Below are 24,151 nucleotides of genomic sequence, written 5' to 3'. Positions count from 1 at the left end.
ACGGCCCGGTGACTGAATCGAGCGGTGGACGAGGGACGAGCGACGAGGAGAACAGGCGAGTCCGCCGACGGAGTAGGGGAAAACTGGAAAGGGTGGCTGAAGATACACCCCAACCTGCACGCATGCGCGCCCACGCTCCTTATTCCGTCTCTCCTCGTCTGTCTGTCCTTGCTCGTTCGTTCTCCCTCCCGTCCAGGCGGTCTCCCATGCTTTCTCGCATTCTTCTCGCCGTTTCCACCCTGCTCGTCTTTCCTCTCGCTTTATCTTCGCTCGTAGGCTCGCAGGGTTCCTTAGGCCCGCTACCGTCGTCCTCTACCTTTATTACTGGCCATTATTTCTCCGGAATGCTGTTAACCGTAACACTACGAAATGATAAATTAATTTGTCCTGGTACCGGCCGGGGCGGGAAAGTGTATCAAGCCGATGAGGGCTTCTGCCCCGCGTTTCCGTAGACAGGGAAAGTTGTAGGGCGTGCAGGAGGAGAACGCGAGCTCGCGAACGTGGGCTCGATATCGCTGGCCAAGATTAAAATATTCCGCGCCTCGTCGACTGGTTCTCTTTTTATATACAGAGATCGTCGACTCGCGGATGAATGAATTTATTTTAAATGCTTTTCCAATGTAACCTATGTGTGTAACGGATGTACGTATGTACAGGTGGTACATCGAGGACGCGATGCTTGATTCGTTTGATTCGTTCGTCCCATTTTCTGGATTGTAAATTGATATAAAGATTGACATCTATTCGCGGGTAATCTAATATCGGTTAAGTAACGTCGGAACTTTTTCAGTAATTCAAATATCTTCTACTAACGATCGAATATCAGAAAGGAAGTCGCTCTTCTATGTGAATTAAAGTACCACTGTTTAACGGTTATATATAATCTTGATCGAATTTTCTGTCTAAGATAGCAACGAGAACACGGGGTTTTAAATGTCACGCGAAAAGCTAAGGAATATAAAAAAGCGGTCAAATAATGCTAATTAAATAGCAGCTCGTCCCGCGTACAGCGTACGCTCGTTGCCTCAAGATAAATGCGTGAACGTTATTTTAACCGTTTCCCTTTGGTACGAATCTATTAACGGGGGGAGGCGCGATAATAAATAACTCCGCGCTTATAATCTTTATTGCGCCCGATTAAATCGGGCTTTCTATCAATAAATGGGCCCGATTAAATTAATTCAGCCGCTTCATTCGCCGGAGATATCGATCAGCTCGTGACGCGGTAAATTGCACAGTACACCCGTGAACCACGTACGCGCGCAGTTTGTAGCAACAACCGGCTCGTTACCAACATGTCGAGCCGCAGTCGACAATAGGGCCTGATCGGACACCGGCCTCACCGCGTTCCTTCTGGCCCCGCCGTTCGTCCTCTATACGAACGTGATAATCGTAATACAACGGATGAAAGGCCGGACGTATAATAACGACAGTCCTGAGAGCGTTAGCCGCGCTAGCCGGAACGCAGCACGCGCTGGTACCGTCCTGTGTAATCGATGGCTTGTGACAGAATCGCGTTATCACTTCGTATATACCGGGGGGAGTGCCGTGCGGGCACCGCAAATGTAGGAAACCGATGCGGTAAACGCGTGCACGAGATTTTACCGCCACCCCTGATATCGCCTCTCGAACATAAATTCGCGTCGCGCTTAAACGATGACGAGTGTTCCTCGTTCGCGCGACCACTGCTCTCGCTCCGCTATGAACAGAGGCTACGGTTCAGAGGACAAATCGCCGATGAATCGTAACGCGACCTACGCGACGCTACCGTTTTCGATGCTTCTAATTGTTTTACTTTCCACTCGATTCGGTGGTACCCACTCTCGTTGATGAGACGCTTTCATTATCTGTCTGACGTGACGCGACGGTGTCTTTGGGGTCAGAGAATCGTTTACGTTAATGAAGCTTTGGTACGGTACACACGTGAGCATGAAGCTATTCTAACCGGATAATTCAGAATTCAAAGGCTAATCTGTCGCGTTAGCTTAGTGGGATTTAGAATGGCTTGTACGGTTGGAATATTTTAAGCTTTTAAGAGGTTCGCGAATGCAAGCGGTGTATTTATTTAACGAGAATTGCCCCGATGTTCTAGCTGTTCTCTGTCTTGCGGATAGGGACCGCACGAGATTCTATTTTATGAAACGAACGAGCGAGATTGTTCTTCGTCTACAGAGACGGGTACAATTCCATTTCGCGGTAACGGATACATATGTATTTCGGGGTTTTATTTTCGTCTTTCAATCTCTGCTCTATCCACCCTCCCGGTCGTGGCCAACTTTCCTGTCGAAAGCAAAACAATTTCAATCGTTCTTGGTCCCGTTTCGATGACCACCACGAGTGTATACACCGCGAAAAACGAAGAAACTCGGCTCTCAATTAAACTCACGTTCAATTACACATGTCCCCCTATCTCTGATTGCCCGCTCGCGCGGACACCGCAAGCGATTCCCATCGTTCTTCAGCGAAACAACGCGGTTAACCCCGTTCTATCCGCGATCTGTATTCCCCTACGAGTTTCTTAACCGTCCGCGGAAAATTCATCGGCAGAAATTAAGCGAAATTTCTACCGGAAATACCCGCGGTACCTCTGATTGCATTTTCACGCGTCCAATTGAATCGCGCCAAGTTAAAACGATTAAATTCGCCGCGCTTGTTGCATTTTCGCGAAACGTACGCGTATCTCGTTCGAACGTATCGCTTCGTCGGTAATATCTCTGTCCGTTTTAAATGTTCGCCGATTCTATGCAAATTCGCAGCGTAAAGGTCGAAACGGACGAAGCACCCCCGCAATGGCCTCGTCCGCGTTCATGCGGCGGTAACCCTCTGGTAGCCGCAAAACTTATCCGAATTCTGGGCGATTTAATGCCGCCTGTCAGGAGTTTACGACTCCTGTTGCCCGCAAACGGACGGATGCCCTTTTTTCGTGGCTCCCTCGATTCCACCCCGGACGCTGATTAGGTAAATAGCCCGAAGGCTCGACCCTCACGCCCGCTCTATCCGTCACTGTACGCGCGCGGGTCAGAAGAGAGATGTGATTGCATATGTATTGGCGGCGAGGCTAGTCGACTGATAGCTTTCTTCCTTAGGGACGTATCCGCTTGGAAAAACATACGATAGCCGAAATGAATGTACGATCTGAAACGGCGAGCTCCAACTATTCCGAGAGAGCGTCGTTCTCCCCCTTTTTCTCGTAAAACATCGATGGCAGATTTTATCCAATTCTGTTTATACGTTCGCCGAGATTAATTTTCCACGACAGAATTAGAATCACGCGACCCCTATCCACTGGGTAATTACTTTAACTCTACAGAGAGAGAGAGAGAGAGTCAGGCCAGACTAACGCAATTATCTACTCGCGACGACGAAGACCAAGAAAGGCACGAGGCTCTATTTTTCCAAACAAAAAAGCGTCTTAGAAACGAGAAGAAACACCGTGCTAACGCTCGCCTCCGTCGTCTCCGGACGGTCTGACAACTCTCCTCCCGTCGTCTCAACCCTTGGTCAAGCTCCGACTTCTTCCGCGTCCCCTTTTTCCTCGCAGCCAATCTACGGTGTCGGTATTTATAGCGCGGAGGAACCGCAGAACACCGCAGAAAGCTGCTCAGCGGGATAGAAAGGCAACTCGAGCGAATCCAGGGGCCATTTCTTCTGGCAACGTTCAACGCAACTTTGGCTTCCGCGGGCCACGCGTAACACAGGAACGCTGCCGCACGGACGCGATACCGTCCTGGCTAAAAGCCTTAATCGCGGTTTCTGCTTCTTTTCTCTCGTCAAACAATAGAATTGCCCGACGTGGCCGCGCAACTTCGTCGTAACTTCAACACGAGGCAGGCCGCACACGCTCGTCGCACGACTTTTTGCCCCGTCGCGCCTCTTAACCGGTGACGGGGCGTTGAGTCGATGCTATCCTTTAGCTCGCCTGACGTCATAGATCATCCGCGGGGTCCAACTTTCCGGTGGGATGCGCGTTAAAAAGTTCCTCGCGGTACCAGCAGGCTTCCGCTACTTTCGACTCGCGTTCTCTCCATTTTTGATAAATGTTGGGCCGCGCGGTTCACGTGCTTTTGTGTCGCGCGTAACGGATGGTTTCGATGTTTAGATACAGGGAGCGATACGGTGGAACGGAGGTAGAATGAAAAAAAAAAAAAATAGAAAAATAAAAAAAAAAAGAAGTGGCACGAAATCGCCGCACTTTTGTACGGCAAAACGTCCAGTTACGAATTTCGTTTACACGTTACCCGAAAGGGATGATGCGATCGTTTCCGCGAGATTTTTCGGATTGGTTTCCGCGTTTTAGGGGGAAATTATTTTACCACGCACCGCGAAAATCGCATTTCCCTGTACCTTTTTCTTTGTCCCGGTTTATCTGCTCCGTTCGCATCACCTCTCTCGCTCTCGCCACCGAATAAAATTTTATCGATACACCGCAGGTATACACGCGGCGTATCCACTTCTTTATCCGGGAAAAGTCGGTTGCCCCGGACGTCAGCTCGAGGACCATTTCCTTTTCATTATTTTCACCGACATTCCGCCGGTTAATATTGGAATCCCTCCAAGTATTTCACAATTCAAATGGCATCTTCGGCCCGGTGCCTTCTACTTTCCGTCGCCGATATAAACGGCCGTTTTGCATATCTCTAATTGCGTTTTCATTACACGGAAACGTTGGAATGTCTTAATGAATTGGTCCATTATAAACGCGGGACGGTGGGCCGCGGCTCGGTTCCGCGACACGCCGCGGGAATAATTGAAAAATAAACACCGCGGATACATGAACGCGTCGTTAGTATTCATGCTTCACTTTCGATTGCACTTTCGCCCGGTCGAAACGACTTCCCGTCTCGAAGTAATTAAATCAACGAGCGAGCTACGTTTCGCGTGGCAGATCCGAACCGTGGCACGAATTAACCCTTTCGACGTTACGAGAGCTGAGCGCGGGCAGACTCGTTCTCCTTTTTCCCCCGCAGAGTTTATCGAAAATTTATACGTGAAAAAATGTTTTTAATCCGCGTCGTTCGGCGTCTAGCCTTCCCCGCGTTGAAATAGCCGACCATAAATGTACGGACGTGCAGAGAGGCGGAAAGAGCGGCCGAATAAATATCCAGGAAGGAAACGCGACGTCGAGAGGCTCGCGTTATAGCGTGCCACGGAATTATCTGCGCGGAAGCAACGAAAATCATTCAAGTACGCGAAGGCAGGAATTTTCCCGTCAGTTTTTTCCTCCGGCCAGGGAACTCGATATTGCCCTAGGTGTACTCGACGGAGCGAGTTTGACGTAAGTAATACTTCACGTGTACGTACGTACGTCTGCGCGTCCTTTTAACGACCTGAAAGTAGCCGAGATACGACGGCACGATATGCTTAGCGACGTATTGTGCCCTGACATTCATTCAAGGGGTGCATGTAAGCGAGCACACGTGAACGTATAGCCTGGTGGTAGCGATATAACGCGGTCCACGCGAGCGTACGCTAGACGAGCCGCGCCAGTGGTGGTCCCAGACGTTTTCTCATACATACGCCGGTCGCACATGATCGCGCGGAGTTGTAGCAGGCTCGGACTAACAGACCCTGGGCTATCGTACGACCACTCGAGACGGCTGTTAGCATGTTGACTTAAGTGCCTACAAGGATTAACAAGCCAGCCACTTTTTGTCCGGCTACTTATATTCCTTTTCTTTTTCTTTCTTCCACCCCAGCACAGCATTCAGGGATGAATCTTAATTATGGTCGGCCGTCTGTGTGTACACGCGAACACCTGAATACTGCATGCAGGGAGTTACTCGGGACACTTCGATGCGCGTACGATCGTCGCGAGATTCTTGCTCGATCGTGACAAGGTTTTTACCTCCTCGACGCATGATTCAAATGAGTGACGATATAAGGAATCGTGGTTTATAGAAAAGAGCATCCAACGTCGCGTCTGCATTCGCAAAATAGAGGCGAAAGTGCACACGAAGCATTGAGAAGTTCCAGTGAAACATATCCAGACACGAACGGGGGGTTGATAGGCCAGCAACTTCCCTTAAGTGTCCTTCGCCGCTGTAAGCAGTCGAAAGTTTCACAGGCAGATACGAAACCGATAAGTTCTGCCAGCGAACTCATAAATCAGCGAGCTGTTTAAGGGTAATAAAACATCGTTACCGCTTGCTTTATCTATTTTCGATCCCCCCCGTCTATCGCGAAACTTTCCGAGTTGCTCCATTACTCTGGTATCCTTGAGTGGTTAACGAACACGGTAAATACAACTCGTGACGTTTTAAGAATACAGGTCGAGGGGTGATAGCTGGAGGAAGCGGGTTCAGGTGTACGATATCCTTGACGACACACGAAAAATGTAGGAGCCGTGGCGGATGGGCCGTCAGGTTCACCGATGTTCCCTGTGGGACTCGTCAAACCTATGGAAAGATGGCGAATCTACTTTCCCAGAGCCTCGGATGCCTCCGCGTTCCCCGAGGGCCAGTGATAAAAACCAGGACCAGTCAGCATTCGACAATGAAGGCGTCTTACCTACCAACCATTTTTTTCGACAAAGGGTCCGCGCCAGTCGGGAGGGATGGTAGCGGAGGGGGTTGAGACGAGACGGCGACAACTCGTAAACTCCCGTCAATCGTCGTCGATTCATGAAACAAGGGGAAATGACAAAAATCGAGACTCGGGACTCGACTATTTACCAGGGATGCAGCCAGAGGGGGAGCGTGAAACGGGCGAATGGAAAATATCCTTCGCGAATTCTGGTTGCCGAGGGGCGGCTCACCCTTTCGCATGGACGATTCGACTACTTTTCAAAGATACACCGGCTGCGAACGATTCCATTTTTGTGCTCGAATTTTCTAAAGGGAGATCCACGATTTTTTTCCATCGGAGCTTCGCTGGTATTAAACGCTTTACGAATTATCCACGTGTAAACGCGTGCTACGTAAACCCTCGACGTGATTGAATTCGCGCGGAATTTTGTTTCGCTGCGAACGAAAGCTGTAGACGTGGAGAGAAGAACGGATTCTGAGCGATTAGAATTAAAATTGACTGAGAACGGACCGTGTAACTTGGCATAAAATCGAATCGTAGACGCGTGGAGCGTTCGCGTTTTTCTGCTGACGATGGTCCTGTCGCGGCATGCGCCCTCGTCCACCTCCAGGTCCCTGTCACAATTCGTTTAATCAACGGACAATGGACAGCTTCGAGAACGAATTGTCATGCAGGCAGAGGCATGTTTGACGCTATCGAAACATTTCAGAACGGTAGCGACAACAATCGTGTACTCAGCGGCAGAGCAAACATGACGGATTAGAGAGGCATTGTTGTAAGGAATTTCGGGGATGAGACTGGGCCTCGTCCGTCCTAAACCAAAGGTAAAGAGAGAGACAGAAAGAGAGAGGGAGAGAGAGCGAAGGGAAGAGTTAGTCGACGAGAAGTGGATGGGAAGGTAGTTTGGGATTTTGATTGAGGTCGGAAGTGCGTCGAAGGGATGAACCAATATCCATTGTTAGGACTGTGGAACTTCGGTGGCGTAGCTTTGCCGATCACGGGTTACTTTGCGCGCCACCAACGCTGCGCACACATAGGTAGCCGCGATTGACGGTCCATTCACGCATTTATTTGTCGTCGAATTGTAACCGGTAGAAAATTGCGTAGCCCAGGGAGAGGGACAGAGATGAGAACGCGCGCGCACTCCCGCCAGTCCATCGATCACGAGACGATGAAGCTTTTCGAATAAAATAATACGCCGTATATTTGTGACAGTATGCAAACACGGAATCGATGTAAAGCGTAATGGAAATTCTCTGCTCCGAAGGATGAACTTCGATTAAATAATATATTCGCTGCGAGAGCGGTATTTAATTAATGTTATATTTTTCCGCGTCCCGGTCATTGATTTTTTTTTTACTATTTACATTCCCTTAAACACAGTTTACCCTTAAATAACGTTGAACAAAATTGCTCGCTACACGTCGCGGCATAAAACACGACGCAACAGATACACTATTCGTTCGTCGATCTATTTTGAATTTTCCCCTTTTACCACGTATCCACCACTCTTCATCCTACCATACGTTCACTGAATTGGACGATTTTCTTTTCTGAATTTATTTCTCCCCCATTTTAATAGTCCTCGATCCCCCTTACCTCGCTATCGAGCGCATCGAGGTTATCTAAAATATACCGTTACCCGCGTAACAGTAATTAGAACGTTACTCGATCGCGCGGTCGATCACAAGGGTTGGGGGGTAGTAAAAGCAGAAAATCTACGCGCGAAGATACCACGGTATCTTACGCTAATGCGCCCCGAAACTCACGCTACGCTAATATTCTTGTACACCATACATTTCACCGTACACCGATAATCCTCAAGATAAATAGGTAATTAATCGAGGTTGCCTTCTATCACGCGACGTAGCGTTGCGCGCGCTTAATGCCCCGGGTCAAAGCACGCCGATCGACGCCGCCCGCCGCTAACGTATTCACCCTATAAATAGCGACTCGAGGAGTGTTTCTCGAAACAATATTAACGCCACCGCGTATATCTGTCGCCAATACCATCCGACGACTTATCCTCGCTTTGTTAGCCATAGCCTTTCAATCTGCTACCCCTGCGCGTTCTTTGCAACCCCTTCTTGTAATATCCATCGTCGTAACGAAAAACAAGTACGCGATGGAGCAGCTTCTTTATATATAAACCGTGTACAGGGTGTCTCGGATCTCGTAGCGGGTAACGTTATCAGCAATGGAACGTGTAAACATCGACGAGAGACATTTTCAAGAGTCGATCTGTACAAGCGACTTTCTGCGCGCAAGACGCTACAAGCGTGCGATGGGGGGGTGCGAACGCATTACGCGCAGCCGTGGAATTGCTTCTTCCGCGTCGCGAACGACAGGGAAGAAAGGAATGCTCCGCGGGGATACTGAAACGAGAGATGGTCCCTACGGATACGCGCCTCAACGGCGCGGCTGCGTGCTAATCGCGCGATCGAACTCCAGGTTCGGAGCGGGATGAAATGGGGTGTTAAACCGGCCGTGAGTTAACGCCGTCTAGCCTGGAATTCCAAAATAAATCGTGCCCGATTTAATTAAGTTTCGGCCTCGTGGAAGGCGGCTGCCTTGGCCGTGACAAAAAACAAAGGAACGGAAGGGACTGACCGAGTAGACACGACGAGGGAGCAATCCTGGATGAAAGTCCGCGGAGGACCGTGAACTTTTTCGATCGATTCGAGGGACGTCGCTTTCGTGTAGTTTCACGGGGACGAGTCTGGAAAACTCTCTCTCTCTCTCTCTCTTATTACTGAGAGACGCTACCTCTTTCTCCTTATATTTTTTCTCTCGATGGTCCGTGAAAGGACGTTGATCAGATATATAAGTCGACGATGTAATTCGTGCGTAAGTCAACTTTCGATTAAATTGACCAATCTGTGAATCTGGAAGTATCTCGAAGGTGTATTTGTCGATTTGTACCACTGATTCTGTCAATAACTGATACAAACGAGACTGTACGTCTTCGACGAAAATTGTAGTATCTAGAACGGCTCGGAGATCTAACTAACTTATTTAATTGGAAGTCCTATTATTCATCTGTGATCGAGCGTACGATTAATATCGTGGAACTTTGCAATTTATCGACGAACGACGAGCAAAGAAACCGGGGAAGAAAGGACAGCTTCGATGAAGAATGGTACCGGAAAAGGATAAGGCTAATCGAGTCAAGAGAAAGGAAACATAAAATATGTTTCGAAAGCGCTGTCTCCTTAATTGATTGCGCGTTTCTTTTACTTGTTGTCGCGCTTCGTTCGATGGAATATTGCTCTGAGAGAAGGATTTGTTTAAAGAATCTTCACGCACCAAATAGGAGCGGTCGACATTTTAATTAAAACGAGGGAATCGTTAGACGGTGTGCGTCAAAGATTTGAAAACGGTCAGCTAGGTCGATAACGCTCGCTACGAGAAAGTGAGCAGACAGATTTCAAGGGACGATAAATGGCTATCAAGTGCTTACCATCAAACCGGCAATTTATTACAAACTGTAGCGTAATACGTTCGTGCATGGAATCCAAAGCAAGTCTATAACGCCGCGGCCACTTACTCATTATCAGCAATTTCGAAATTTATGCCAACTAATAACATGCGTGCTCGGAGCTCTTAATTTCGAACCAATTTATACATCCTTCTCCTGTCAGGCGCCGCTTTTAAATTAGCCCCAATTAAAACGATTTGTCCACTAAGCATTTTAAATTACATACCAGCTTGTTATTTCATTAATTGCTAATCAAAGTTCCCAGACTGCGGAGGGTTACAGAAATCTGTATCACTCGCGGAAATAAATTACTGACCTAAAACTAAAATATTCGCACGAGCAACCGACGATCCATTCATTCCACAAATGAAACGTTTCAGATGTTCGATGTTAAAACTTCCGGTACCACGCTCAGAAATTCGTGTCGCCTTGAACATCCGCTTGAGTCGAAAATTGGTAGGCGGTCTAAGTGGCACAAATAGAGGCGGCAACGGAAAACGTGTAAAATCGATCCGTGGCGTTTGCGGCAGGGAGCAGAGAAAAATGACAATGCCCGTGGAATAATGAGTAGAAGAAGGAAGCCGTTGTGACGCGGTACAGCCGAGATTCACGCGCGCCTTCATCATTCCGCTCAATGACGCGTCAAACGCAATCAGAGTGGAGATTACCCCGACGAAGCCTGGGGCTTCGCACTTCCCATAACCATATCCTACCGATAATCCAACCAATTATTGTAGTTCGTGCGGGAGCACGAAGGAAGGCTGGATAGACGACGTCTGAGGCATTATTTCCGCTTTGTCGGGCACCGTGGTGTCTTCCTTTCGTGGCACTTAACACGGAGCGGGTGTGTTGGTGCCGCTTTGAGGCGAAGATACGTTCGCGGTAAGACACACGGGTACCGTTATCGATCGAAGATATTACCGTATTAATCAATTTATACACTTCGTTACGCGACAAGTATTGAATCTGCGTTATCGCAATTTGTGCGCCGCCGAGGATCCTCGAGGCCGTCGAAAGGATAATTTATCAATTACTACCATCACCGTATTTACAAACCGGAAGTTGTAAGCTGCTCGTTTCTGTTGGTAAAATCATTTTCACCTACTTCAAACCCTAATTTAAGTAATTTTCAATGGGAATTAAATGGAACTACAGCTACCAATATTCCGCGGTACGTTTTTCACGATTTCGAATGCGACAGAGACGAAATCCGGTAAACAAGAGAAGAGATTTAAGCGTGATTAAAAGTATAGTTTAATTTGCTTCTTTTAATCAAACCCAGTTGTTCGTTTCTTTTTCAGGACGCTGTTTAAAAATTAGCCTGACAGCGAGAACGCGAAAAGTACAGTCGCCAAATGACGCGCGAAAGGTTACGTTCTCCAAAGAGCGAGCGAGCAAAAATGCTTTATAAACGCGGAGGTATCGCTTCTTGCTCCTTTTCGGTTTTACGTTCCACGTTTATTGCGCTGTACTCACATTACGCTGTTATTTCACCGCGCTGCGCGGCAATTACTCTAGTTTTTCAGGTGGAAAATGAAAAATTTCGTTTCCACCCATCCGTCAAAGAATAGGGAAGCCGCGCGCGATGTTTCGCCCGCGTGTCATCCGTCGGCCATTTTCCTCTTTTCATCGAGACCTGGCGGCTCTAATATGTATCGGAAATTAGATTTGTCTCACGTGGTCGCGTGACCATTTCGTCCGGCTGTTTTCAATCCCGTAAAAGCGACCTAACCGCGTTAGCCAAGCTGATTTCTCTTCCTGGATCCTAATTCTCTGAGCCGCCGGTTGATTGTGCCCTTCTTTCATGCTCACCAGTTGCATTCGCTGCTGCACACCGCTAATTCTCACTAGTTTCCCGCTTTATCGTATCTCTCCAGCCTTGATTATACTTTAGTTCCACCTTTCTGGTGGCAGAGAAAATTCACCAATCTACTTCTGCTAATAACCGTCGCGTAATTTCTATTTATTAATTTATTTTTTTATAGAGTGAACGACGTTCTTAAACTTATCGTTTCACGTGTTTCACGTCCTGTGAAACCATCGCTCGATGGTTCCTGCCACGCTCCTTGACAGGAATGAAAGTTTCATTGGGTAAGCAAAGATATTTTTTGCTACACCACTCGGGCAAGGTAAATGCAAGGGAAGGTCAAAGCGAAAGAAATTCAGAGCAAGCGGTATTTTTCTTTAATTAATTCCTTGCTGTCGTTCTCCAATTCGGGAAAAATGACCGTCGTTAAAATTCACGGAAGTATTAAACTTCTATTAAAACGCATTAAATAGAAAGGCTTCCAAGAACGAAATCTATTAAAGTTGACTCAAAAAAATAACGCAATGCAGTTATAAAGATCTGAATTCGACGAATAAAGCACGAGCAAAAATCTCCGCTTCGAAAACAAGTGTCGAGCAATGGAGAACAGTAAAAGGGTAGCAGCTGGTACTCTCCTCAGTTCTCATTTTGCGCGGACCAGTTATTTCCTCAAGGTACGCTTGTACGCAATCAGAAAAGAGCAGTTAGCCGTTTCGTAAGGAACTCCATCAACGTAGCTGGAATAATGGGAGGACAGTTCTCGATCGAGGGTTCGTTAGAGAATTTTAAGCGACAGGGTGCGTCGTCGCGTCTAGGCAGTCCCGATAGTTCCGCCCCCCGACGCAACTCCTGATCAGAGCCGGTTAATTCGAGCCAGGCAAGGCCAACGAACCGTGTGAAAGAACCTTTAAGGTCCTCGATGGCGCTCTAACTCCGCCAGACGGAGAACAACCTGAATTCGATTCAATCGCGACCGGATTCGAGCGAGTAATATCGTTGCGGAGTTCGAATCGCGTTAACGATCGCCCTCCCGGTCGTCGCTGCCAGTAACGATCGGATTCTGACGGCCGACTGGATCCGATCGACGCCGGATCGACTAATTAAATTAAACCTCTTCGCTGTACGAACGTTTTCTTCGACATTTCGAGCCACCCTATCGCGGTAATTAAAAGGAACACCCTATAATTTCCATCCCCCTGTCCGTCCACGCCCCAGACGTTATTACGCCGAAAGATGATCACTGCTGGTCGCCCTTTTTCGTCCAGCCTTGTACAAGTAACTCGAGTTGCTTGAATTCAAGTCGTTTCTATCAAAGTAATTCGAACTTGTCGTTTCACTTGACTCGAACCACCTTTTTAAATGTCCACACTCGTCACTGGTCAAGTAGCTTGTTCTTACGTTCCTCGAACTTGAGTAACTCGAAGCCACGACAAATTTCAAGTTGAGATTCTTTCGCGTATCCACAGAGATTCCACTCCAACGACTCGAGCACGTGTAACTCGATAAGATCGAACGAGCTTCTTACTCGTCATCGAACTTGAGCCGCGGGTAGAACTATTCGACTTTGCGTTAAACGATCAGGAATTCGTTTGTAGAACGAACTCGCCTCGTGCACGATGGCTCGCGTGCACCTTCAATCTGCCGCGTAACGCGATACACATTCGTGCAAAATCTCGCAAGGCACCTGTGCGCGGAATGTATCGCGTTACTGGGTCCTGGGCAGCCGCTGCGGACGTTGCTCGATGGTTTTCAGAAATTTCAACCATGGTCACTTGGAAACGTAACGTCGTATCGTGCCGTTGGTGAAACGCGGTTTCTAATTTCAGTCCCAACGAACGTCGCGATTTCTTAACGCACTCGAGCATCGCGTATCCGCGTTTTTTTCACGGCGAACAATGCCGTTTCAGTGGCAGCCATTTGCGCACAGCTCCCACTGGTCACAACGCTTGCTCGGTTAAGCGAAATGTAGGGCTCGATGGTGACATGTCACATCGAAATTTAGAGGCGACCGCGTCTCTAATGTCTACGCTACGGCGAGCCCATTTACGTGACAAGTCTAATGTAACGTGGCCCAGCGCCACGTCGCATTACAGTCGCTAGAAATTCACCGCGCGCGAAATGTCTCTGCGGTAATGGCACCTTTGACGATAATTGAAACCATCGCGTGGCTACCGTTGCGTCAAACACAAGTGGCCAGGCGCGACTTTGCCCTCGACAAGACGATCATTCGATGCGATTACTAATGATCGTTGTACGAATCAAGACCTTAGAAAATCTTAGTTCGATTACAGTAGACTAGTATCGTTACATCATTTACGGTCGATTTTTCCGTCACACGAGTAATCGTGAACGAACGAGATCTATTCTGAAGGCACACATCCGGAAAACGCCTCGATATCGCCAACCTCGGCTGAGAAGGCGATGCTTGCTAAGCAGATTTTCCTGTCTGAGCCACAGACCAATATTGTTGCGTTATAGGAGCTCCTGCAGCCATTTCGACTGCTTCCTAAACATCAACGGACATCCGCCGGTACCACGCGAATCCATTCTCTTTCGATCTGATCCTGTATTACACTCTGACACGCCTTTTGGTGATATCTGCGTGTTATTGGTTCTACGGAGCGGTTCCATTACCAACACGTGACTTGTATATCGTAATACACGTTTCAGATGAGAGTGCAGCGATTTCTATTGCTGTACGATAGCAGTTCGGTGTTTTAGATCGAATGAAAATGTAGCGGTTGTTCGAGGTATTAGTTTGTTCAGATTTTGAACTCGATGCGGTCTACGTTGCACCTCAATAGGACAAATTACTTTGAAGTGGATTCACCGCTTGAAACAATTCGAGCCACGGTTCGCAGTGGTAGCGGACGTTGCGGTTGGACATGAAAGTAGTAGAATAGACCAATAGACCAGCGGTCAGTAAGTAGAACTCTCGATAAACCCGCAGATTGTTGCAGTCGCGATTACGAAAAAGCGGACGACACTGACATCGTAACTTGTTTTCAGCAGGAATTCGAATTTCGTTAACTCCCGAGTTGAATACAGTTTCTTTTCGCGCGACACGTTTGTTCGTTACGCTTAACGAACCGAACAATTCTCCCCCCGTGACTCCACCTTCCGTTAATGCATTATACCCGCGCTCAACTGAAATATTTCACACGTTAAATCAAAAAAGTTTTTAATTATTCCATAAAAATGTAAAATCTCATTACGATTCCAATCCCGCGGCGTATCGCGAAAGAATGGCAGCGAAGTTTGACTGGAATCCTTGGTTAACAAAAACCTTTCAAATTCATACCGCTATATCGCTGGTATATAAAGACCGCCCTCCACCGTCGACGGCTACAAGTTTAATCGGCACACACGCTTTATTATTCACGGCCAAGAGAAAAGGAACGATCTATCTTCCGGTCTCTTTTATCAACCTCCCATTTTACAGCTACGGTTTCATTCTCTCCCGTTCCCGTTTTCATTCCACGCGCACGGGACGATCCTCCACTTTTTCCACCTTCGTCGCGCGCTCGAAGGTACGCGCGTCCTCCGCGCGGACACAATCGCGTCGACGTAATCACGTGTATCCGCTGACGCGTGAAGTCCGCGAGCGTGCACCATAATGGCCACGCGTCGATGCTCCCAACGTTGGAACTCCCGATAGATACCACGGACCAGCGGCGGAGACGTTCCTCGGGAACGCTATTCCATTCGAAGGTTATCCATGCACGGCTAAATCAGTAATCGACCGTGTACCAGAGAGTTGAAATATGAGAGTGTAATGCGCATAAAGAGGTATGGAGAGCGATTTAATTCAGCGAAACGTGGACTTTCGCGAGCGTTGAAATCAGCCACCGTTTCCTTCCTCTTTGTGCGTAATTCGAAGGAGTGAACGGTACCATCGTTGGTCCCCTGATTCGATTAAACGCTGTAACGGTTTAAACAATTGTCGCATCGTTTGAATCGTAATCGAATCTCGTTTCAGGGAACCGATACGGTGGCAAGGAATTATGAGACATGCAATTCGATGGTCAGTCGATGAATCCATAGAACTGGAGCGAACGATATTTTGTATCGCGATTTGCGACGAACGAAGAGATCGAAAGGGAAACGAGCTGCTAGAGTAGGATTCTTCGAGGCAGTCGCGTGAACAGTTTTCCGTGATTCGTGGAACTTCGAGGAGCCTCAACTTCGCCCGGTTAAGTTCCGTCTCGTTAAAACTTCTTTCCTAGCTAGTGTCGCGTGCGAGCCTCGCGTCATGAAATGGCAACGAGCAGAGTAAACTCGCGAACCGGTTTCAGTCCGCGAGGGAACGCGCCAGACGATTCGTTACACGTGCTCGAGGAGTTACCATTTTTCTCGCTGGCGAAACGTATCGAGAGCGCGCGTACCTCGAGCAGCTTGATATAATATTTCTGGTCTAACGAACGAGCCGCGATCGCGAATAATACACCTTCGATCATCGAGCGCGCGTTTTCACTTGGTTACTCGTCTGAAAGGCTTTAATTACGGAGTCAATGATTCGCGAATCGGAGTTCGACGACAACGAGAGGCACCGGCGGCCGGGAGTTCGAGGGCGGTTCCGTGACTTCTAAACTAAGCGTCGCGATTATCGTGGCGCCGCGTGTAACTATAGCAAACAAACCGTCGGAGCGTAAACTCCTGATGACTTTGGCTGCACGCTCGCGGCGTGATTACATTTTACACCTAGAGTGGCACGCGGAACGTGATTAAATTCATCGTTACCTCCTTCGCGGATTCCTACGGGAAGTTACGTTTAATCGATTTCGAGTATAATTAGCGAAAGGACGCGTCTCCGTTTGATAATAAGAAGAGTCGGAGGCCCGTAATACCTTTGAGAGCGTCCCGGGTGCCGACTGGAACGGTAACAAAGACGCGATAGGCGGCCTTCTAACGAGGAAATCTGCTAACGCGCCCGCCCGCGCGCAATGTTAATTAGCGTGCCGCGGCGTCGTCTCGTTCTACGCGCGTATACATATATACCTGTTTCCACAATTCCTAATTCCATCTACTCTAACTCTCCGACGCGTAACCCACGTCCAATTAGCTCGACATTTGCGCCAGCGTTCTATGCGCGACGTTTCGAATACACAACGCGGCTACGCGAGGCTACGGATCAATCGCCGGCGAAATGATCCCTTCGAAGCGCCGTTTTACCAGCTACAACGGAAGTCACGAAAGTAGGAACGGTAATTAAACGCGACGATAACGCTCGACGCGAGCGAGTAATTCGTTTCGCGTCCAGCGATTCGCGAAACTTCCGCTTGGTCGCGACAGTTAAACCGAATTCCCCGCATTATCCAACGCCGCGAACTTTTTCCAAACTGACAATGCACGAAACTTCTCTGCGCTCTCTCTCTCTCTCTCTCTCTCTCTGTCTCTCTCAATATTTCTAGTGGACGACGGCGGAGTAGTTACAAAGATCAACTTCGTCAACTTGCTAATCAGTATACCGGCACCGTTTCCCGCGATACTTCTTTCACCCGCTAACGAGGAACTGTTTAAATTCAAACGCTGCCCGGCTCGAGCCGGAACAAACGCGAAACTCCGGTCGCCTGGCGATATGCAAATCGAGGGGAATGGCCAGCAACTTAAACGGCGATCTCTTCGAGTTAATTTTCTTCCACTGGATATACCTGTACCAGCAGAGCATTCGAGAGGGCTTCGCGGCGCTCGCTCGATTCTAATGAACGCTGAAAGCATCGTATCTCACTGGTGATGCAGTTCAAAAAACAATTGTTACTGATAAATAAAAACGTTCGAAAACTGATTTCGACAGGAGGACCAAGTATACGGGTCGCGAATTTAAAAAATGAAATATGGTCGCGTATAAAATAACAGTCTGGTGTGGCATGATGAAAATTCGCTAACAATGGCAAATGTCCCAGTAGTTTTCGATTCCACGGAGGGGTGCGTGCACGGTCGAGCGATTAAAACGAATAGAACATGTAAAAGCACTCGTCGATGCGAGGAGTGCATCACCCTCAGGACGTGCAGATGCGTACGAGTGCAGCGGGCGTCCGGACGGAGGCTGGAAAATGTCGAAGACAGAAAATGCAAGGAGACCGACGTACCGATGGAAAACGTGGACCACTTAACAGGCTGGCTGAGGGCCAGCTGCAATCTCCGCGCAGACACGCTAAGCTTCCTGCATTTTAAACGTACCTGGACTACTTCCTGGGCTACCGATAGATTATCCGAGAACCGTTCGTCTCGCGACGGTCTATCGTTGACTCGTGTTTTGTTTCCACCCCAGTGCGAGTTTCTCGATTATTGCGAAAAGATTCGTCTCACTGTCCTCGTGCACGTTTCTGTGTAATGACTTCGCTTTCTTTTTTTAATCTAACGATAAACAGGGAAGATGGAATTAAATTTGACTATTTTATGCGACAAGTGGGAAGATTCTCTTGACGCATTGTTCGTTTCCTTCGTTCGAAGCCGATCGAACCCTTCGCTAGCTTGGCAGCAGGATCTTTTTACGCGCGAGTCCTTTCTTGTCGCTGGTTCCGCGTATCGATATGGTTTATTTATGCACTCGAACCGAGGCCGGCAGGGTAGTTGATATAATATTAAAAGGTGAATAATGCCGCGTTATTTGCAGCTAGAGGCGCACCGGGGGTTGCTTACTCCTTTTTTTCTTCCGTACGCCGCGGTGAACGGGGCACATAAATTTTCGATGAATGCCCTCGCAACACATGCTTAGTAATGTCCGTTAAAAAATGACATAGCGTCTCACCTGTTGCGCCGGAATGGAAACGTCCAGCGTTTTACTTAATCCTACAGCTAAAGAGCTCGAGGGAAGACCTTCGTGTTGAGGAACAAGCGCGGCCCGTTTAATAATATTCTCCGCAATCTGCGACGCAATGTATCATAAGCTTTGTCCTCGCGATCTGATTAGCAGTGGTAACTGTTTTCTTGCATTCCGTTGGTTTCCGACCGATGTTCTCGATGAAGAACGTTGATTTCAGACGCCACTTCCTTTGGTTACGCGTAGGACAAGAAGAGGAAGTGAAATTGAATTAGCTAGGACGACCGCCATTTTGATTCGTCTATCTATTTCTTCTCGCGATGTTCTTGGTACGATCATGGTTACTCTACGTTATTGTACCTTCATAGACATAAATAGGTATAACTTAGTGGAATGCAACATTTGGGTCGCAACAGCATCAGTGGCAACAATGAACATTAAACAATTAATTATTGCAGTTGCCTAAAGGCTTCGATAACGTCCTAATCCTCTATTTAATACTGATACTGGTGTATACGCGTATCGTCCGCTAATAAGTATTATAATTTCAATTTTCACGACAGAGCGATATTTGTACACCAAAATTAAACGCCGTTGGAGTTTATGTATATTGCTCGCCCATTAATACAATAGTCCCAATTTGCGCAAATTGCGGGGAATAACATTTTTCGGCCGAACTCCATGCAGATTACAACAAGCAATTACCTGTAATAATCATCGACCTTAATTTTTCAGTAATCTCCTCGCCAAACAGCATCCACAATATCGCGTATCATTTCCTTCCCGATAATCACTCGATAAGCTTCGCAGTTTAAGCTAAATTCGATAAAACCTCGAATACAATTCATCGAAACGCCTATTGCGAACTCCACGTTAAAAACGCACCCCCTGACGAACTTCATCGCCACGCGCGTCGCGCGCGTAAAGGGCGTTAGTCAGACGTTCCCCTTAAAAATGGGATCCGCTCGAATCAGATGAGATTGTTGATTCGTCGTTGCCGTACAATAGGAGCTGATTCGCGAGAGGATCGCGCCACGTTCCAATAAAAGAAATCCAAGCGGCACCCCGCGTTAACGCGACCAGCATCCCTCGCTGGATAAACTTAAGCCGCGTATATTACGCGACAATCAAGCCACACCTGGTCCTAATCGTCCCAAGCCTCGACACCGCGGTCCTTTCTTCGGCTCGAGGCGAGGTAAAGCGCGATGGGCGAGAAAAGGGGGATGAAGAAATGGAGGCGCTGGCGAAGGTTTGCTTTATCGCTGCTCGGCTCTCGTTCGCTTTTCCATCTTCTGCTCCTTTTCACCGTACCTTTGAGTCAACACGGAGCTTGCGCGCGGGGATCTCCCTCTCTTTCTCTCTCTCTCTCTCTATCTCTGCTCCCTTGCCTCCCTTCAATCAGCCTCTTCCATATTTATGCGCGGGCCCAGCCACTCCTATCGCGGAAAATTCTCCCCGGTAGCTCGAAACGGACTACATTATCATAATCTGTCGGAAGGTGCGACACTGCCTCGAGGACTCGGTGGCTTTAACGTAATTATTAATCAGAATCCAAGATGATGACGCTCTGCGGGGAATAAGGGTACCCCATCCCTCCTCGTTTCTCGCCAGTAATGTGATTTCGATTATGAACCGCCTCGCCCCGGTATCGGCCGCGGCCATACGTGCCTGCAATGGCGCGCGGCTTACCGGAGTTTTAAAGCTGAATTCTATCCGCGCGCTTCGAGAGAGTGAGGGGTTCGTTCGGGGATTTTATAAAGGAGTTCCCGTTCAAGTTCCCTCTGTGCTACAGGAATATAAAGAGTGAGCTTTCCCTCAATTTATAAGTATCCATGACGTATTCCTCTCTTTTTTCCATCGTCCAAACGAGATTACGTTAGAAAGCTGTGTTTTTATTAAAAACGGAGGTTCCAAGTAGCGAAGCTGGTGTATCGAGCGTGCGTATATCGGGGAATAAAATCCAAGGGGATGGTAGTTGAATTTCAAAGCATTGTTAAGAATAAAAGGCACTCGAACCTCGCGTCCCTACGATTCGCTTGAAAATATCATAAAATTCGATTAAAGGCTTCGAGACGCGTAGTATAATGCTTAACTTCGACGCAACTTTAAACGCAATTTCGAAAAGCTTTCCCACCGCTAACAGGTTGGTTAAACCAAGTTACACGGAAGAACGCTTTTCACTTGAATTTACAGCGGGCAGAAAGTTACAAGCTTTTGTTGAACGTTACGTCCGCGGCGGCCGAGGAATTCCGAGTTGCAACATCTTCCGCGGGTGGCAACATCGAGAAACGTTTGTTCCGCGCGCACGCTTAACACAGTTTATGAAATTTCACGGAACGCCGGCAAAATTTTATCCACGCTCGAGCTTTTTCACGGCTTCCCGATTCGCCACGGTTCACTTGCACGCCCGCCCCGTGCTTTCTTTCGCGTCCCGCTGCCCGCGTTCCTTCTGCTTACATTCCGCAAAAACTTCTCGAAATTAAATTACGCCGGCGGCCATCCTCCGACGCCTCTATCGGGCAACATATTTTCGGCGGAACAAAGAGCATTCCTTCGAGTTAAAGTTCCACGGTTCCCAAGCGGCGCAGCGGATGCATCAAAATTGCTATTAATGCGTTACGTACTATTGGCAGAACTGCGGAAAAAGATCAACGATTCTCACACAAGTATTTAATAACACAATTACTTAGGAGCAATTTCATATTTTACTAGATGCGACATTATATTCGAACGAATCAACCGGAGTAATGGTTAAGTCTCTTGTGGCCAGCGCGACTAAAGCGTTTCACGCCAGCACAGTACCTGCCATTTCGAACAGACGTGATTCATACCCAAAGAAGCATCTCGTAATTCCACGCAAAGCACTCCAATCACGAAACAGACGACGAATCGCCTGAACAAACTAAAACTGGTCAACCACCCGGGCGAACCATCCACCTCTATCCAAATGCCCCCTAGAATGAACCGATCCCTCCGCTGACCAGCCAGCAATCTCACGATTACCCGAGGAACGATCGCAGCGGCGATGTCAGACAAAAACCTCGGCTCGGATAACTCGGACAAGTTATTATCGGAAACGCGAGACGAATACCCGTGTTACCCACCTCGTAAGCGGCGAAGAGATTACGCCTGTACGCCGTCGTTGAGCTAATAATACGACGACGTCGACCGATGCCTCGTCGCGCGCCCAACCCTTTCATTGTTATTATCTTAATACGATAGTGTGTAAGGTCTAGTACCGTCCGACCCGCTCTCAGTTTAACGAGATTAGCATAATACCGCGAAGCCCTTCTCGAGGAGTCTAGCCACCGCCGTCTGCACCCCTTCCGCGCTGCCGCCCACCCCCTTGCAACCGGATGGTTGCACCCGTTCAACGTGCACCAGCGTGCACGGCCGACGAGGACTCGCCTCGACGAGGTCGCGACGTCTGCTCGCCCGCACCCCCGCACAAGTTCCAGCGACGCGGATAGACAAATGGGCGGTCGTCGGGTCCGCGCGATGGGGAGAGGACTCGCGGAAGACCGACGCGGAACGGAGGAAGGTATGGACTGACATTAAACAGCCGGCCGTTTTTCCACGGACGAGGAACTGCAGTTAAACCGTGGACGGTATTTAACTGCAGTTGCGAACTGCGGTCGCCGGAGTTTCGACTTCCGCTTCGCTCGTGCTTGGAACATTTTTTCTGCTGTAACGTACGAGCTCTTTCTCGAGGGCAACGGAACGTTTCGCATCGACGATTTGCCATATCTTCGTTTCGAGTGTCGTGGATTTTGAAGTAATAGAAAACAGGCGAGGTAAAATCAACGGAGGTGGTTTTGAAATTTACCGATGCGCGACGGCGCTGACAAATGTACGCGGGTTGGCAAACTTGACTCACGAGAGCGGCGCGCAATAATGTTACCGTCAAATGAACGCATCCTTATGTGTGCAAAACCGACACCGCTGGGAATACATCAAGTGCGTGTTTGTACGTACCAAGCCAGGATTGTTTCAGTCAGGTACATATAATACTGGAGATGAGTTCGATTACTATTTGGGTCCCGCGACACGATCCAATTCGGTTTACCCTTGTCACGTGTCACCCTAATTCCCTCTGACCTATTCTAATCCGTCCTGACCCAGGTTGGATCCAGCCGACCCGCTAATCTTCGCCGATCGAAAAACGTGTCAAGACGTATTCCGTCGCCCACGAACGTTTCGCGGGACGTTCTAAACACGACGCGACGCGCAAAACACGGAAGAACTCGTTTAAATGATCATCGAAGCCACTCGCCATTATTATGCGTCGTGCAATCCCATTAATCCAAATAGATAGAAGATACGGAGAGGGACACGCGACGTGGCGCGTTTGAAGTGCTCCTTCGGTCAACGGCAGACAGTGGCGACGATGGTCTCGGGATGTACGAATTATATTTAAGCGAATACGTGGATATAATACGTGCAACAGAACGCAAGGTGGAAATTCTCCGCGGCGCGCGGACGAAATACATCCTCGGAGTGGCAGACCATCCCATTGCCTAAATTATTCATGGCTTGCGGGACACTGCTAAAATTAGCATGCCTGCCATAATGTTAATGAATTTTTCAAAATAGGACGGCGGTGAGGGAAGAGCCGGGAGGGAGAGGGTGGCTCCTCGCAAAGTGCGTGGGCGCACGTACGCGGGTGCACGGGCGCACGCGTAATTACATCCCCCCGTGGCGCTCGAGGATGCAAACTTTATGGGATTTTTTAAGATTACCTTTACTTTTTCATTAAGGGCTGGGGCCGTGTCCGTATTGGTGGCTTAATAATTAACCTTCGCGCGGAGGGCTGCGGCTCGGCGGGGCCTAAATGAATCCCGCTGTAACTTTTATGGCAGCGGGCAATGCGGTCGGTGTTGCTGATTAAAGCGTATAAAAAGATATGTAGGCATCTAGACGGTCCCCTTTATGAAGTCTACGGGATGCTGCTGAAACATAGATTACAAAGAACCACAGGTTTTACTTGGAAACTTCCAAAGTACAAGGCGAAGGGGTCTCTGAATTATTGTACATCTACATTTTAATAAACAATATTCTAACACTGTCAAATGCTTGCGAGATCGCTTCTGGAACGCGTACACTTCAACGATTACGTAGCTGATTTTATTACACTTCTTCTGACGAAACTGTTATTAATTACAACGAATTATTAATTATAGCGAGAGCAAGCACGGTTCGCATCAACCGCGCGATTAGAAAACCGAGCGGGTTAACGAAAAGGATGCACGGGACCATTCATCAACGGCGCGTTGAACGGGATTTCAGGGATAACGCGTGAAAGCCTCGCAATAAAGGGCCCAGGGGGTGAAATTTTCATCGCCGACTCCGGGCAGGAATCGCGGCTTGCGGGCAGCGCCGTTATACACCCCCGTGAAACTTTTAGCGGCCCGTGGAACAACTTCGCCCGCATTATCTATCCGGCGCTAAAAACCGTTCTTACATCCGGCCGCAATTTAACGTAATAATTGATCGCCGTCGAGGATAATCGCCGGGGGTTGAGGCGGAACAAAAGCGTCGCAGATTCTGCCGCCTCGTTGGGTAGCTCAAAAACTATGTA

General features: G+C 48.4%; 1 protein-coding gene across 1 annotated transcript in view; it reads right to left on the bottom strand.

The window, feature by feature from the left end:
* Positions 1-24,151, bottom strand: part of Sema2a (Semaphorin 2a) — a 436,386-nt gene that overhangs the window by 352,626 nt on the left and 59,609 nt on the right. The gene's annotated exons all lie outside the window — the stretch shown is intronic.

Source organism: Xylocopa sonorina, chromosome 3 (genome assembly GCF_050948175.1).
Source record: "Xylocopa sonorina isolate GNS202 chromosome 3, iyXylSono1_principal, whole genome shotgun sequence".
NCBI lineage: Eukaryota > Metazoa > Arthropoda > Insecta > Hymenoptera > Apidae > Xylocopa > Xylocopa sonorina.
This window is presented reverse-complemented; position numbering and strand designations above follow the sequence as displayed.